General features: G+C 47.2%; 1 protein-coding gene across 1 annotated transcript in view; it reads right to left on the bottom strand.

Moving 5' to 3' along the window:
- DNAH3 (dynein axonemal heavy chain 3) overlaps window positions 1-17817 on the bottom strand; it is a 952415-nt gene that overhangs the window by 829274 nt on the left and 105324 nt on the right. The window lies entirely within an intron of this gene.

Raw genomic sequence — 17817 nt, 5'->3', positions numbered from 1 at the left:
AATTTATGAGAGGTAGAAAAGTCCAACAATATATATTCCAATTAAAACAGTGTGTGTATCCTCCCTTCTATTCAAACAGAACCTTCATATTCAAGGTAATACATGTTCTAGGGTGAGTTATTCGGCCATAACATGTCTAACATGGGAGTAACCATCCGCTTGACATGAATGCTGAATGGCCAAATCTGTGTAGAGTTTGGGGGCGAAATGTATGCAGCTAAGGGATAACTGAGCAATCTGGGGCTGTTGCTGAGATAAACATACTGTATCTGTGTAGCACAAATTCCGATCACATCTACATTTATTATCAGAGTGGAAGAAAGAGGGTGGGGAAATACGTTCTCACACAGTCAGAATTTGGCAAGATTCACCCTTTCACATTCACACAAATGGGGCCCATGCAGACCAGTACTTAAGCATCCACACGCCTAGTATAGCAGCATACATGAGCAAGAACACAAATGATGATCACTGTAGTAATCCAGACACATATGTTGTGACCAGAGATATGTACAGCTCTATATATGGGTTGAAGAAGACCAACACCAGCATCCTGATGGCCAGGATCCTCACACTTTTAGGGTAAGTATTCAAACCTTCCCCCTTCCCTCCCCCTAACCTTCCTTTCCAGCATCCTAACCCTAAGCCCCCCTGTAGCTTAACCCCCCCCCCCTCCCCACAGCTTAACCATAAACCTCCACCCCGCAGCCTAACCCAAACCTTCCTCTGATACTTATGTTCGGATTCCTGTTGCTGGGATTCCGCCATTGGCATTCTGACTGCTGTTGGGATTCCTGCGCCGGTCTTCTGACTGCCGGGAACCCATACGCTGGAATGGCAACTACATCCCCTATATGTAAGCAGAAATGTGATACTTTTCCTTGCATTTCTCTTATGAGTAATGTGCATTGGCTCCACTATGAAATCACTGTAATTGTCTGACCGCATTCTTGTAGTTTCAATTAATATTTGATAGAATAGGATCGATTGGTCACTTTACAACAACTGGTACATCAATTCGTCCTTTCATTTCTATGTGTGCATGTACAGTTATACATTTCTATGGGCTGCCTGGAGTTTTCAATGACAAATGCAATTTACAGTAGTTTCAGTAAGTCAAATAAACATATTTAGATTAGCAGGATACGATATTTTAATTAACTTAAAGAAGTGGAGAGCGCACACTAAAGGGCCCTACATATATCGTTGGGCGATTACATCTCCCAGTGTGTACGGCCCTTTACTCTTTCACTTGCTCACAACTGCGCTATATTTCCAAATCCTAGGCCTTTTAAGGAGTTGCATGCAGTTTACTGGCTGCATTACTTGCCCCGACATACAGTAAATGTGGCTCTCTATAAGTGTGCATTTACACCAACGCTACACATTTGTGCAAGAGATCCGCCTGCAATCAGACAATGTGCAGTCTCCTAATGTTTGTATGTAAATCAAACATTAAAATGTAATGATTTATGATTTCCCCTTACCCTTGTAACTTAAGATACAATATAACGCTTTGATGAATAGGATTTCAGGACTAAAAAATGTAAAACGGCAAGCTCAGGGAGGACAGAAACCTCCCATCGAGAAAAATTAAGGAGGTTGTCCAATGATGTGTCTACTTTTGCCTATCTTGGACTAAAATCCTGCATAACGTGCATTAAAAGTGGACTGGGAGTGTCCACACATGAATAGTATACGTATAGTATACGTATAGTACAGTGACGTGCGGTGGGGTGAGGCAGGTGAGGCAGAGACTTTCCTGTCATACTTACGTTTAAACCAGAGTTTTGATTGAATAAAATATATGAAAAATACTGATAATTTGTTAGAAATATCTTCTTTGCATTATTCTAATAATTTTTATAGCCCAAACTCTGGAGTAAAAAGTCAATGGCAGGTCACCAGATTTCCAGGCGTTTATAATGCTGCACCTGTGTATAATGCCCAGATGTTCCCTTTGGCTCATATATTGCATGTAAATCTGGCTCTGAGGTTAGCCAGTGCCTCCTGAGCCATTTAGCTCACCGCACGCCCCTGATGTATACAGAGGATAAGTGGGCAAACCATCACTTGCAATGACATTACCCTATGTCAGTAGTTCCCAAACTCAGTCCTCAAGGCACCGTAAGGGGGAAATGTATTTAAAGTGGATTTTGGTCAATTTGTATCGACTTAAAATCGATGGAAATCGTTCTCAATCGATGTTAGGTTTCAGGGGCTGAAACACACATTTGCTAACAGGTGATTTTTTTATATTCATTTTCAAATATTAATAAAATGTGTGTTTAGGCACTGGAAATACAACATCGTTTTTGGTCGATTTTAAAAATAAACCTTTAGTAAATTTCCCCATAACAGTCAAGGTTTTAAGGATATCCATGGCTGGTCATAGCTGGCTAAATCAAACTGACTGAGGTACTAATTTAGTCACCTGTGGCCAAGCATGGTTATCCTTAAAACCTGGACTGTTAGGGTGCCTTGAGGACTGAGTTTGGGAACCTCTGCCCTACGTCCTTTATAGAGTGTGAATACCAAGGTATATTTCGAGCAGCTGCCAAATAACAGGACAGTCAATCCCATACAGGAGTGTATTCAATAGATGTCGGATCCTTTCCGACGAAAAGGATCCGACATCTCAGTATTCAATGAGCGGATTTGGCCGTTCATGACAATGCCAATCCGACTTTTATTAAAGTCGGATTGACATTGTCGGAAATGGAGCCAAAACCTGTCGGATTTGGCCGCCGATTCCAACAAAACACGTGGATCAGCGGCTATTCCCCCGATCCACGTGTTTTCCAACAAGTCGGAATTCCCGACTTGTCTGGAAAAACGTAGGCACGATTGAATAGGTCGGAATCCCTTCCGACCTAAAAAAAGTAGGATACTGCCCTCTTTCCAGTAGACTGCAGTTTCTGACTGCAATTGAATACACCCCACAGTGTACAAAGAAAAAAACAAGCAAATGTGTCAGTGCTAATGAATAGTTAAGAATTTTCTCACAATAATAAATACCTGCATGGGTAAAAGATATACATTTAATAACAATTAAAAAAAAGAGTGAAAAGTATATATTCAACATAAAGACATTAAATTGAACCAGGTACACACAAAAAAACACCTGCACCTCCCAATAAGCCGGTTTCTAGATTAGGACCAGTCTCTGAGGTTATTAAGTGTCCGTCCTTATTAATACCCCCGTTATTGTGTGTCCAGAATAAATGTTAGCTCCTTAAAAGTGGCACTGTCCATGTTTATAATTACCGGTTTCCAGAAAATTGGTGCCCCCCCAGATTTAAAACAGGAACAGTGCGCGTCGAAGATGCGCGTCAAAAATATAGAGGCATGGCTTTATCGGGAAGGGGCGTGGTCACAAAATAATACCAATTCATATTACGCCGCACAAGCACGGGATTGGCTAACACTTACTCACAGGTGTTTAACAAGTGATCTCAGGTGCTCATTTGGTCTCCAACATGGCCGCCCCCTATACTACAGACACACAGAGGTGCCTTTGGCCATTTGGTCCCCGCACTCCCAGCTCCCAGAACCTGCATCACCTCTGCCGATGACCACGCCACGTCCCCACACGGCCGAACAGCACCGCGAGCAACCACGCCGGCAACCGACGGACCCCAGAACCCGCAGAGGTGAGTGATCGGTTCGTGACAACATCCACACAGCAAATCCATTGTATTTATGCTTCCTTATACCTATACCCCACTACACAAGTGAAGTGAGGTGAGATGACAGCGGTTTGCTAAGGAAAGCACCAGAAAACTGCTTCCTAAACAATTGTATGATCCTTTGTCATCACTGCTGAAATTGATATTATGTAGCCTGCCTCTCTGTAATCAGAGAGATGCTCCCAATCTATTACTAATGTCAAGTGCTCGGCTATAGCGGAATGAAATTCCACTATGAATATTATATTCTAAAAGAAAATGGAGAGGGGCTCTCCAATCCAAGGCGCCAGAGGTTAAGTAGTAATAAAACAAGGAGGAACACTCTGCACTCCAGATGGTATGCTGAAACAACAGAATGTACATTTAGCATATAACAGGAACGTTTCGGATTAAACAGCACCCTTTCTCATGGAAGCACCATTTCTCAGACAATATCCTTTCTCATGGCAGCACCCTTTCTCAGGCAACAACCTTTCTCAGGCAACATCCTTTCTTAGGCAGCACCCTTTATGAGGCAGCACACTTTCTCATGGCAGCACCTTTTCTCAGGCAGCACCCTTTCTCAGGCAACATCCTTTCTTAGGCAGCACCCTTTATGAGGAAGCACTTTCTCATGGCAGCATCTTTTCTCAGGCAGCACCCTTTCTCAGGCAACATCCTTTCTTAGGCAGCACCCTTTATGAGGCAGCACACTTTCTCTAACGTCCCAGTGGATGCTGGGGACTCCGTAAGGACCATGGGGAATAGACGGGCTCCGCAGGAGACATGGGCACTTTAAGAAAGAATTTGGATTCTGGTGTGCTCTGGCTCCTCCCTCTATGACCCTCCTCCAGACCTCAGTTTGAATCTGTGCCCGGACAAGCTGGGTGCTACTTAGTGAGCTCTCCTGAGCTTGCTATAAGAAAGTATTTTGTTAGGTTTTTTTATTTTCAGGGAGCTCTGCTGGCAACAGACTCCCTGCATCGTGGGACTGAGGGGAGAGAAGCAGCCCTACTCTCTGCAGATAGGTCCTGCTTCTTAGGCTACTGGACACCATTAGCTCCAGAGGGATCGTACACAGGATCTCACCCTTTGTCGTCCGATCCCGGAGCCGCGCCGCCGTCCCCCTCGCAGAGCCGGAAGACAGAAGCCGGGTGAAAGAAGCAAGAAGACTTCGAAATCGGCGGCAGAAGACTCCAGTCTTCACTGAGGTAGCGCACAGCACTGCAGCTGTGTGCCATTGCTCCCACACTACACCCACATACTCCGGTCACTGTAAGGGTGCAGGGCGCAGGGGGGGCGCCCTGGGCAGCAATTAGAACCTCTTGGCAAAAGTTGGACATATATACAGTTGGGCACTGTATATATGTATGAGCCCCCGCCATAATATTGTACATAAACGCGGGACAGAAGCCCGCGGCTGAGGGGGCGGGGCTTCTTCCTCAGCACTCACCAGCGCCATTTTTTCTCCACAGCTCCGCTGAGAGGAAGCTCCCCAGGCTCTCCCCTGCAGATACACGGTAGAAGAGGGTAAAAAAGAGAGGGGGGGGGGGGCACATAATTAGGCGCAAAAATCATTATTACAGCGACTACTGGGTTAACACTAAGTTACTGTGTGATTCCTGGGTTATATAGCGCTGGGGTGTGTGCTGGCATACTCTCTCTCTGTCTCTCCAAAGGGCCTTGCGGGGGAACTGTCTTCAAAAAGAGCATTCCCTGTGTGTGTGGTGTGTCGGTACGCTTGTGTTGACATGTTTGACGAGGAAGGCTATGTGGAAACAGAGCGGGAGCAAATGAATGTGGTGTCTCCGCCGACGGCGCCGACACCTGATTGGATGGATATGTGGAAGGTTTTAAATGATAATGTTAATTCCTTGCATAAAAGGTTGGATAAAGCTGAAACCTTAGGACAGTCAGGGTCTCAGCCCATGCCTGATCCTATGTCGCAGAGGCCGTCAGGGTCTCAGAAGCGCCCACTATCCCAAATTGTTGACACAGATACCGACATGGACTCTGACTCCAGTGTCGATTACGATGATGCAAAGTAACAGCCAAAATTGGCTAAATCCATCCGTTATATGATTATAGCAATTAAGGATGTGTTGCACATCACAGAGGAAACCCCAGTCCCAGACAAGAGGGTTCATATGTATGGGGGAAAAAGGCAGGTGGTGACCTTTCCCCCTTCACACGAGCTAAATGAGTTATGTGAAAAGGCTTGGGAATCTCCAGATAAAAAACTGCAGATTTCCAAACGGATGCTTATGGCGTATCCTTTCCCGCCAACGGACAGGTTACGCTGGGAATCCTCCCCTAGGGTGGACAAAGCTTTAACACGCTTATCCAAGAGGGTAGCCCTGCCGTCACAGGATACGGCCACCCTAAAAGATGCTGCGGATAGAAAGCAAGAGGGTACCCTGAAGTCCATTTATACACATTCAGGTACCTTACTAAGGCCGGCAATTGCGTCGGCCTGGGTGTGTAGCGCTGTAGCAGCATGGACGGATACCTTATCTGAGGGACTTGATACCTAAGACAGGGATACTATATTAATGACCCTGGGGCATATAAAAGACGCTGTCCTATATATGAGAGATGCTCAAAGAGACATTAGCCTACTGGGCTCTAGAATAAATGCAATGTCGATTTCTGCCAGAAGGGACCTGTGGACTCGGCAATGGACAGGTGATGCCGACTCAAAAAGGCATATGGAGGTTTTACCTTACAAGGGTGAGGAATTGTTTGGGGAGGGTCTCTCGGACCTGGTCTCCACAGCTACTGCTGGAAAGTCAAATTTTTTGCCATATGTTTCCTCACAACCTAAGAAAGCACCGTATTACCAAATGCAGTCCTTTCGATCACAAAAAGGCAAGAAAGTCCGAGGTGCGTCCTTTCTTGCCAGAGGCAGGGACAGAGGAAGGAAGCTGCACAACACAGCTAGTTCCCAGGAACAGAAGTCCTCCCCGGCTTCCACTAAATCCACCGCATGACGCTGGGGCTCCACAGGCGGAGCTAGGCCCGGTGGGGGCGCGTCTCCGAAATTTCAGCCACAAGTGGGTTCACTCCCAGGTGGATGCCTGGGCGATAGAGATTGTGTCTCAGGGATACAAGCTGGAATTCGAAGAGATGCCCCCTCAACGATACCTCAAATCGGCCTTGCCAGCTTCCCCCTTAGAGAGGGAAATAGTGTTAGCTGCAATTCACAAATTGTATCTTCAGCAGGTGGTGGTCAAGGTTCCCCTCCTTCAGCAAGGAAAGGGTTATTATTCGACCATGTTTGTGGTACCGAAACCGGACGGTTTGGTCAGACCCATATTGAATTTAAAATCCCTGAACGTATACCTGAAAAGGTTCAAATTCAAGATGGAATCGCTCAGAGCGGTCATCGCAAGCCTGGATGGGGGGGATTTTATGGTGTCTCTGGACATAAAGGATGCATACATTCATGTCCCCATTTATCCACCTCATCAGGCGTACCTCAGATTTGTGGTACAGGATTGTCATTACCAATTTCAGACGTTGCCGTTTGGTCTCTCCACGGCACCGAGAATATTTACCAAGGTAATGGCGGAAATGATGGTACTCCTGCGGAAGCAAGGGGTCACAATTATCCCATACTTGGACGATCTCCTCATAAAGGCGAGGTCCAGAGAGCAGTTGCTGATCAGCGTAGCATGCTCTCGGGAAGTGTTACAACAGCACGGCTGGATTCTAAATATCCAAAGTCGCAGTTGATTCCTACGACTCGTCTGCCTTTCCTGGGCATGATTCTGGACACAGACCAGAAGAGGGTTTATCTCCCGATGGAGAAGGCTCAGGAGCTCATGACACTGGTCAGGGATCTATTAAAACCTAAACAGGTGTCGGTGCATCACTGCACGCGAGTCCTGGGAAAGATGGTGGCATCATACGAGGCCATTCCCTTCGGCAGGTTCCATGCGAGGACCTTTCAATGGGATCTGTTGGACAAGTGGTCCGGATCACATCTTCAGATGCATCGGTAGATCACCCTATCCCCCAGGGCCAGGGTGTCTCTCCTGTGGTGGCTGCAGAGTGCTCACCTTCTCGAAGGTCGCAGATTCGGCATTCAGGACTGGGTCCTGGTGACCACGGATGCAAGCCTCCGAGGGTGGGGGGCAGTCACACAGGGAAGAAATTTCCAAGGGCTGTGGTCAAGTCAGGAGACTTGCCTTCACATCAACATCCTGGAACTAAGGGCCATATACAACGCCCTGCGTCAAGCGGAGTCCCTGCTTCGCGACCAACCGGTTCTGATTCAGTCAGACAACATCACCGCAGTGGCTCATGTAAACCGCCAAGGCGGCACAAGGAGCAGGGTGGCGATGGTAGAAGCCACCAGAATTCTTCGCTGGGCGGAGAATCACGTAAGCGCACTGTCAGCAGTGTTCATTCCGGGAGTGGACAACTGGGAAGAAGACTTCCTCAGCAGGCACGACCTCCACCCGGGAGAGTGGGGACTTCATCAAGAAGTCTTCACGCAGATTGCAAGTCGGTGGGAACTGCCACAGGTGGACATGATGGCATCCCGCCTCAACAAAAAGCTACAGAGATATTGCGCCAGGTCAAGAGACCCTCAGGCGATAGCGGTGGACGCACTGGTGACACCGTGGGTGTTCCAGTCGGTCTATGTATTTCCTCCTCTTCCTCTCATACACAGGGTGCTGAGAATCATAAGAAAAAGAGGAGTGAGAACAATACTCATTGTTCCGTATTGGCCAAGAAGGACTTGGTATCCAGATCTGCAAGAGATGCTCACACAGGACCCGTGGCCTCTGCCTCTAAGACAGGACTTGTTGCAACAGGGGCCCTGTCTGTTCCAAGACTTACCGCGGCTGCGTTTGACGGCATGGCGGTTGAACGCCGGATCCTAGCAGAAAAAGGCATTCCGGATGAAGTTATTCCTACGCTGATAAAGGCTAGGAAGGACGTGACGGCTCAACATTATCACCGTATATGGCAAAAATATGTGGCTTGGTGTGAGGCCAGGAATGCCCCTACGGAGGAATTCCAGCTGGGCCGTTTCCTTCACTTCCTACAGTCGGGAGTGACTTTGGGCCTTAAATTGGGTTCCATTAAGGTTCAGATTTCGGCCTTATCCATTTTCTTTCAAAAAGAACTGGCTTCTCTGCCTGAAGTTCAGACGTTTGTAAAGGGAGTGCTGCATATTCAGCCCCCTTTTGTGCCTCCAGTGGCACCTTGGGATCTTAACGTGGTGTTGAGTTTCCTGAAATCACACTGGTTTGAACCACTCAAAACGGTGGAATTTAAATATCTCACGTGGAAGGTGGTCATGCTATTAGCCTTGGCTTCGGCTAGGCGTGTGTCAGAATTGGCGGCTTTGTCACATAAAAGCCCTTATCTGGTTTTCCAAGTGGATAGAGCAGAATTGCGGACCCGCCCACAATTTCTGCCGAAAGTGGTTTCATCCTTTCATATAAACCAACATATTGTGGTGCCTGTGGCTACTACTGACTTGGAGGATTCCAAGTCACTGGATGTGGTCAGGGCTTTGAAGGTTTATGTAGCCAGAACGGCTAAGGTCAGGAAAACAGAATCTTTGTTTATCCTGTATGCTTCCAATAAGCTTGGGGCGCCTGCTTCAAAGCAAACTATTGCTCGCTGGATCTGTAACACGATTCAGCAGGCTCATTCTGCGGCTGGGTTGCCGCTGCCTAAATCAGTTAAGGCCCATTCCACAAGGAAGGTGGGCTCTTCTTGGGCGGCTGCCCGAGGGGTCTCGGCATTACAGCTTTGCCGAGCGGCTACTTGGTCAGGTTCAAACACCTTTGCAAAGTTCTACAAGTTTGATACCCTGGCTGAGGAGGACCTTGTGTTTGCTCATTCGGTGCTGCAGAGTCATCCGCATTCTCCCGCCCGTTTGGGAGCTTTGGTATAATCCCCATGGCACTTACGGAGTCCCCAGCATCCACTAGGACGTTAGAGAAAATAAGATTTTACTTACCGGTAAATCTATTTCTCGTAGTCCGTAGTGGATGCTGGGCGCCCGTCCCAAGTGCGGACTTCTCCTGCAATGCTTGTATATAGTTATTGCTTAAATAAGGGTTATGTTATAGTTGCATTAGGGTTGATCTGATGCTCTGTGTTTGTTCATACTGTTAACTGGGTAAAGTTATCACAAGTTATACGGTGTGATTGGTGTGGCTGGTATGAGTTTTACCCTGGATTCCCAAAATCCTTTCCTTGTACTGTCAGCTCTTCCGGGCACAGTTTCTCTAACTGAGGTCTGGAGGAGGGTCATAGAGGGAGGAGCCAGAGCACACCAGAATCCAAATTCTTTCTTAAAGTGCCCATGTCTCCTGCGGAGCCCGTCTATTCCCCATGGTCCTTACGGAGTCCCCAGCATCCACTACGGACTACGAGAAATAGATTTACCGGTAAGTAAAATCTTATTTTCTCACGGCAGCATCTTTTCTCAAGCAGCACCCTTTCTCAGGCAACATCCTTTCTCATGGCAGCACCCTTTCTCATGACAATACCCTTTCTCAGGTAGCACCCTTTCCATGGCAACACCCTTTTTCATGGCAGTACCCTTTCTTAGGCAACACCCTTTCTCATGGCAGCACCCTTTCTCAGACAACACCCTTTCTCAGACAACACCCTTTCTCAGGCAATACCCTTTCTCAGGCAGCACCCTTTCTCATGGCAACATCCTTTCTCAGGCAGCACCCTTTCTCAGGCAGCACCCTTTCTCAGGTAATACCCTTTCTCAGGCCGCACCCTTTCTCATGGCAGCACCCTTTCTCAGGCAACACCCTTTCTCAGGCAACTGTGCCAGAAAGGAAATTGGTGCCCCCCAGATTTAAAACAGGAACAGCGCACGTCGAAGGCGCGCATCAAAAATATAGAGGCATGGCTTTATGGTGAAGGGGCGTAGTCACAAAATAATACCAATTGATATTACGCCGCGCAGTAGTCTCCATTATTCAAATTACACCACACAGTATTACACCATTATACACATTACACCAGGTACAGCCCTTATATACATTACGCCAGGTAAAGCCCCCATTTACACATTGCACCATGTAGTGCCCCATTTAACACACTGTGTCATGTAGAGTCCCCTTTTACACACTGCTCCAAGTAGAGTCCCTTTTTACATACTGTGCCAGGTAGAGCCCCCTTTTACACATTGCACCAGGTAGAATCTCCTTTTACAGTGCCAGGTAGAGCCCCTTTTACACATTGCACCAGGTTGTGCCCCCTTTTACACACTGTCCCAGGTAGAGTCCCCTTTTACACATTGCGCCAGGTAGAGCCCCATTTTACGCACTGCACCAGGTAGCATTACCTTTTACATATTGCACCAGGTAGAGCCCCCTTTTACACACTGCGCCAGGTAGAGTTCCCTTTTACACATTGTGCCAGGTAGTGCCCCCTTTTACACATTGCACCAGGTAGTTCCCCCTTTTACACATTGTAAACTGATTGACCGTTAGCACTGCTGTGCGGATGCTGCGGCGGAACTCCACCCACAGTTCATATGCACTGTGGGCAAGGCACCACTAACTGCTAGTTACAGCCCTGATGCCATTCTGCTGAATGTAGCATGGCATCCTTTGTCAACACCCTGCATTGGCAAGTGTGTAGGCAGGGTCCAGTCGCCCGCCAGATCGGCCTGCTACACATCGTTCTGATTGCTTATGATCGTTATAATACCGTCTAGATCACATTCAATATGTGATCCTTGATAAATAGGCCCCTTAGACTTAATAAATAGGCCACTTTAAGGAAAGCCACATCTATGTTAATTTACATTTAGCACTTGTTACTGCATTTCTGAGGGAAATCAAGAGTAACTTGAAATCTACGTTTTAATAAAAATCCCTTTAGTCTAGTAATATATTTATTTTTAAAACAAATATCTACAAATGAAAATCTGATCATGTGCTGTCAGCAAGTTCTTGATGAAAATAGCTGCTGTGGGAATCATGAGATCCTAACTCTACTGAGACCACATTAGATTGCAATTATAGAAGATACAGGCAGAACATCTATTGTCTGGTGGGCTGATGGAAGGAACATAGGAAACTACAAGAAGACCACATAGACTGCTTTGGTTCCTGCAAGTCATTATAATTATAAATATAATACATTTAAAATAGAAACATTAAGACACAATAATATAAAAGAGATAAGAAATAAAATGGTGTAATTGAAAAACATATCTAACTGTTTAAAACCCCACTTTGTATTGCTGCAGAATAATTTAGAGCCTTATTCATTTCTATGCTCTAATGAACAATGGAAATAGTTGCTATTACAGCAAGGGAAATATGCACCTGGCAAAGTGAGAATAGCCTCTGGGCAACCGTTACTTGTGTACTGGTAAAATGTTTCAGTTTCTATTTTAATTCACACCCCCAATTACTACTACTAATAATAATAATTGTGTAAAATGTTTCTGCGGCCTTAATGTGAATTGTTTTAAAACATGCATGACGCAGGATCAAGTCAGAATGTATTAACTCAAATTTGTGTGTTATGAATGTGCACAGATATTCAAATATTCCCTTTTAATTATTGCAAATGACCCTGGCAGGTAGCAAGCACCTATCCTTGGAGCTGTCCAGAACACTTGTCACTATTTTATCTCTTAAGGCTAAAGAGAACAAACTGTAAATCTTGCTGGGTGATCTCTCTGTACTTGGCTCTATAAGCTAAGTACACACTATAAGGCCGGGTACGCACTAGTGCAATCTCAGCCTGATATGTTGTTTGCGACCGAATTGGAACAACATATGGGCCAGATCGCTCAGTGTGTATACCAGTGCTGCAAGTATGGCAGTACGGGGCGGTACTGTGTACCGGTACGAAATTTCCAGCCAGTACCTGGTTGGCTGCCGGTCCGCGAGGGGGGAGGGAGGGGGCCGTTATACTGACTGTGATTTCTGGCACTTTGGGACATATGTATAACTGCACTGTGGGGCATATCTGGCACTGTGGGGCATATGTATAACTGGCACTGTGGGGCATATGTATAACTGGCACTGTGGGGCATATGTATATCTGGCACTGTGGGGCATATCTAGCACTGTGGGACATATATATATATGGCACTGGGGGCATATGTATATCTGGCACTGTGGGGCATATGTATATCTGGCACTGGGGGCATATGTATATCTGGCACTGGGGCATATGTATATCTGTCACTGGGGGGGATATGTATATCTGGCACTGGTGGCATATGTATATCTTGCACTGTGGGGCATATGTGTATCTGGCACTGGCGGCATATGTATAACTGGCACTGTGGGATATATGTATAACTGGCACTGTGGGGCATATCTGGTACTGTGGGACATATGTATAACTGGAACTGTGGGGCATATCTGGCACTGTGGGGCATATGTATAACTTGCGCTGTGGAGCATATCTGGCACTGTGGGACATATGTATAACTGGCACTGTGGGGCATATGTATATCTGGCACTGTGGGGCATATGTATATCTGGCACTGTGGGGCATATCTAGCACTGTGGGACATATATATATATATGGCACTGGGGGCATATGTATATCTGGCACTGTGGGGCATATGTATATCTGGCACTGGGGGCATATGTATATCTGGCACTGGGGCATATGTATATCTGTCACTGGGGGGGATATGTATATCTGGCACTGTGGGGCATATGTATATCTTGCACTGTGGGGCATATGTGTATCTGGCACTGGCGGCATATGTATAACTGGCACTGTGGGATATATGTATAACTGGCACTGTGGGGCATATCTGGCACTGTGGGACATATGTATAACTGGCACTGTGGGGCATATCTGGCACTGTGGGACATATGTATAACTGGCAGTGTGGCGCATATCTGGCACTGTGGGGTATATGTATATCTGGCACTATGGGGGCATATGTGTATCTGGCACTGTGGGGGTGTATATGGCACTGTGGGGGCATATGTGTATCTGGCACTACTGGGGTCATATGTGTATCTGGCCCCCCATATGTGTATCACGCCCCCATTGTCATTGGCCACACCCCATGTGGCATGTGGCCACACCCATTTTTTTGGCACACGTGCACACAGTATCACTGAGACATTTATTCTACTTGCATCACTGGTGTATACCCAAGGTCACGCTAAATTCATCCCTCTGCATTTAATGCATGGGCAAAACCATTCAATTCAACATGTTATGCAGAATCATTGGGTTTCCACAAGTTACCAGAGTTTACCGCATAGAGAAAATAAGAATTTACTTACCGATAATTCTATTTCTCATAGTCCGTAGTGGATGCTGGGGACTCCGTAAGGACCATGGGGAATAGCGGCTCCGCAGGAGACTGGGCACATCTAAAGAAAGCTTTAGGACTATCTGGTGTGCACTGGCTCCTCCCCCTATGACCCTCCTCCAAGCCTCAGTTAGGATACTGTGCCCGGACGAGCGTACACAATAAGGAAGGATTTTGAATCCCGGGTAAGACTCATACCAGCCACACCAATCACACCGTATAACCTGTGATCTGAACCCAGTTAACAGCATGATAACAGAGGAGCCTCTGAAAGATGGCTCACAACAATAATAACCCGATTTTTGTAACAATAACTATGTACAAGTATTGCAGACAATCCGCACTTGGGATGGGCGCCCAGCATCCACTACGGACTATGAGAAATAGAATTATCGGTAAGTAAATTCTTATTTTCTCTAACGTCCTAAGTGGATGCTGGGGACTCCGTAAGGACCATGGGGATTATACCAAAGCTCCCAAACGGGCGGGAGAGTGCGGATGACTCTGCAGCACCAAATGAGAGAACTCCAGGTCCTCCTCAGCCAGGATATCAATTTTGTAGAATTTTACAAACGTATTTGCTCCTGACCAAGTAGCTGCTCGGCAAAGTTGTAAAGCCGAGACCCCTCGGGCAGCCGCCCAAGATGAGCCCACCTTCCTTGTGGAGTGGGCATTTACAGATTTTTGGCTGTGGCAGGCCTGCCACAGAATGTGCAAGCTGAATTGTACTACAAATCCAACGAGCAATAGTCTGCTTAGAAGCAGGAGCACCCAGCTTGTTGGGTGCACACAGGATAAACAGCGAGTCAGATTTCCTGACTCCAGCCGTCCTGGAAACATATATTTTCAGGGCACTGACAACGTCTAGCAACTTGGAGGCCTCCAAGTCCCTAGTAGCCGCAGGCACCACCAATAGGTTGGTTCAGGTGAGACGCTGAAACCACCTTGGGGAGAAACGGAGGACGAGTCCTCAATTCCGCCCTGTCCGAATGGAAAATCAGATAAGGGCTTTTTCAGGATAAAGCCGCCAATTCTGACACGCGCCTGGCCCAGGCCAGGGCCAACAGCATGACCACTTTCCATGTGAGATATTTTAACTCCACAGATTTAAGTGGTTCAAACCAATGTGACTTTTGGAACCCAAAACTACATTGAGATCCCAAAGTGCCACTGGAGGCACAAAAGGAGGCTGTATATGCAGTACCCCTTTTACAAACGTCTGAACTTCAGGGACTGAAGCTAGTTCTTTTTGGAAGAAAATTGACAGGGCCGAAATTTGAACCTTAATGGACCCCAATTTCAGGCCCATAGACACTCCTGTTTGCAGGAAATGTAGGAATCGACCCAGTTGAATTTCCTCCGTCGGGCCTTACTGGCCTCGCACCACGCAACATATTTTCGCCAATTGCGGTGATAATGTTTTTGCGGTTACATCCTTCCTGGCTTTGATCAGGATAGGGATGACTTCATCCGGAATGCCTTTTTTCCTTCAGGATCCGGCGTTCAACCGCCATGCCGTCAAACGCAGCCGCGGTAAGTCTTGGAACAGACAGGGTCCTTGCTGGAGCAGGTCCCTTCTTAGAGGTAGAGGCCATGGATCCTCCGTGAGCATCTCTTGAAGTTCCGGTTACCAAGTCCTTCTTGGCCAATCCTGAACCACGAATATAGTGCTTACTCCTCTCCATCTTATCAATCTCAGTACCTTGGGTATGAGAGGCAGAGGAGGGAACACATACCCTGACTGGTACACCCACGGTGTTACCAGAGCGTCTACAGCTTATTGTCTGAGGGTCCCTGGACCTGGCGCAATACCTGTCGAGTTTTTAATCATGTGGAAGACTTCTGGGTGAAGTCCCCACTCTCCCGGGTGGAGGTCGTGCTGAGGAAGTCTGCTTCCCAGTTGTCCACTCCCGGAATGAATACTGCTGACAGTGCTTTCACATGATTTTCCGCCCAGCGAAGAATCCTTGCAGCTTCTGCCATTGCCCTCCTGCTTCTTGTGCCACCCTGTCTGTTTACGTGGGTGACTGCCGTGATGTTGTCCGACTGGATCAACACCGGCTGACCTTGAAGCAGAGGTATTGCTAAGCTTAGAGCATTGTAAATGTCCCTTAGCTTCAGGATATTTATGTGAAGTGATGTCTCCAGGCTTGACCATAAGCCCTGGATATTCCTTCCCTGTGTGACTGCTCCCCAGCCTCGCAGGCTGGCATCCGTGGTCACCAGTCCTGAATGCCTAATCTGCGGCCCTCTAGAAGATGAGCACTCTGCAACCACCACAGGAGGGACACCCTTGTCCTTGGTGACAGGGTTATCCGCTGATGCATCTGAAGATGCGATCCGGACCATTTGTCCAGCAGGTCCCACTGGAAAGTTCTTGCGTGGAATCTGCCGAATGGGATTGCTTCGTAGGAAGCCACCATTTTACCCAGAACCCTTGTGCATTGATGCACTGAGACTTGGCTCGGTTTTAGGAGGTTCCTGACTAGCTCGGATAACTCCCTGGCTTTCTCCTCCGGGAGAAACACCTTTTTCTGGACTGTGTCCAGGATCATCCCTAGGAACAGAAGACACGTCGTCGGAACCAGGTGCGATTTTGGAATATTGAGAATCCAATCGTGCTGCCGCAACACTACCTGAGATAGTGCTACACCGACCTCCAACTGTTCCCTGGATCTTACCCTTATTAGGGTAAGGAAGGGATAACTAAAATTCACTTCCTTCGAAGGAATATCATCATTTCGGCCATTACCTTGGTAAAGACCCGGGGTGCCGTGTACCATCCATACGGCAGCGTCTGAACTGATAGTGACAGTTCTGTACCATAAACCTGAGGTACCCTTGGTGAGAAGGGTAAATTTTGACATGAAGGTAAGCATCCTTGATGTCCCGAGACATCATGTAGTCCCCTTCTTCCAGGTTCGCAATCACTGCTCTGAGTGACTCAATCTTGAATTTGAACCTCTGTACGTAAGTGTTCAAAGATTTTAGATTTAAAATCGGTCTCACCGAGCCGTCCGGCTTCGGTACCACAACAGTGTGGAATAATACCCCGTTCCCTGTTGCAGGAGGGGTATCTTGATTATCACCTGCTGGGAATACAGCTTGTGAATGGCTTCCAAAACTGTCTCCCTGTCAGAAGGAGACATCGGTAAAGCCGACTTTAGGAAACGGCGAGGGGAAGACGTCTCGAATTCTAATTTGTACCCCTGAGATATCACCTGAAGGATCCAGGGGTCTACTTGCGAGTGAGCCCACTGCGCGCTGAAATTCATTGAGACGGGCCCCCCACCGTGCCTGATTTTGCTTGTAAAGCCCCAGCGTATACTGAGGGCTTGGCAGAGGCGGGAGAGGGTTTCTGTTCCTGGGAACTGGCTGATTTCTGCAGCCTTTTTCCTCTCCCTCTGTCACGGGGCAGAAATGAGGAACCTTTTGCCCGCTTGTCCACGAAAAGACTGCGCCTGATAATACGGCGTCTTCTCATGTTGAGAGGCGACCTGGGGTACAAACGTGGAATTCCCAGCTGTTGCCGTGGCCACCAGGTCTGAAAGACCGACCCCAAATAACTCCTCCCTTAATAAAGCAATACTTCCAAATGCCGTTTGGAATATGCATCACCTGACCACTGACGTGTCCATAACCCTCTACTGGTAGAAATGGACAACGCGCTTAGACTTGATACCAGTCGGCAAATATTCCGCTGTGCATCACGCATATATAAAAATGCATCTTTTAAATGCTCTATAGGCAAAAATATACTGTCCCTATCTAGGGTATCAATATTTTCAGTCAGGGAATCCGACCACGCCAACCCAGCACTGCACATCCAGGCTGAGGCGATTGCTGGTCGCAGTA

This window comes from Pseudophryne corroboree, chromosome 7, assembly GCF_028390025.1.
Source record: "Pseudophryne corroboree isolate aPseCor3 chromosome 7, aPseCor3.hap2, whole genome shotgun sequence".
NCBI lineage: Eukaryota > Metazoa > Chordata > Amphibia > Anura > Myobatrachidae > Pseudophryne > Pseudophryne corroboree.
Note: the sequence above shows the minus strand (reverse complement) of the source record. Positions and strands in the feature narration are given on the sequence as shown.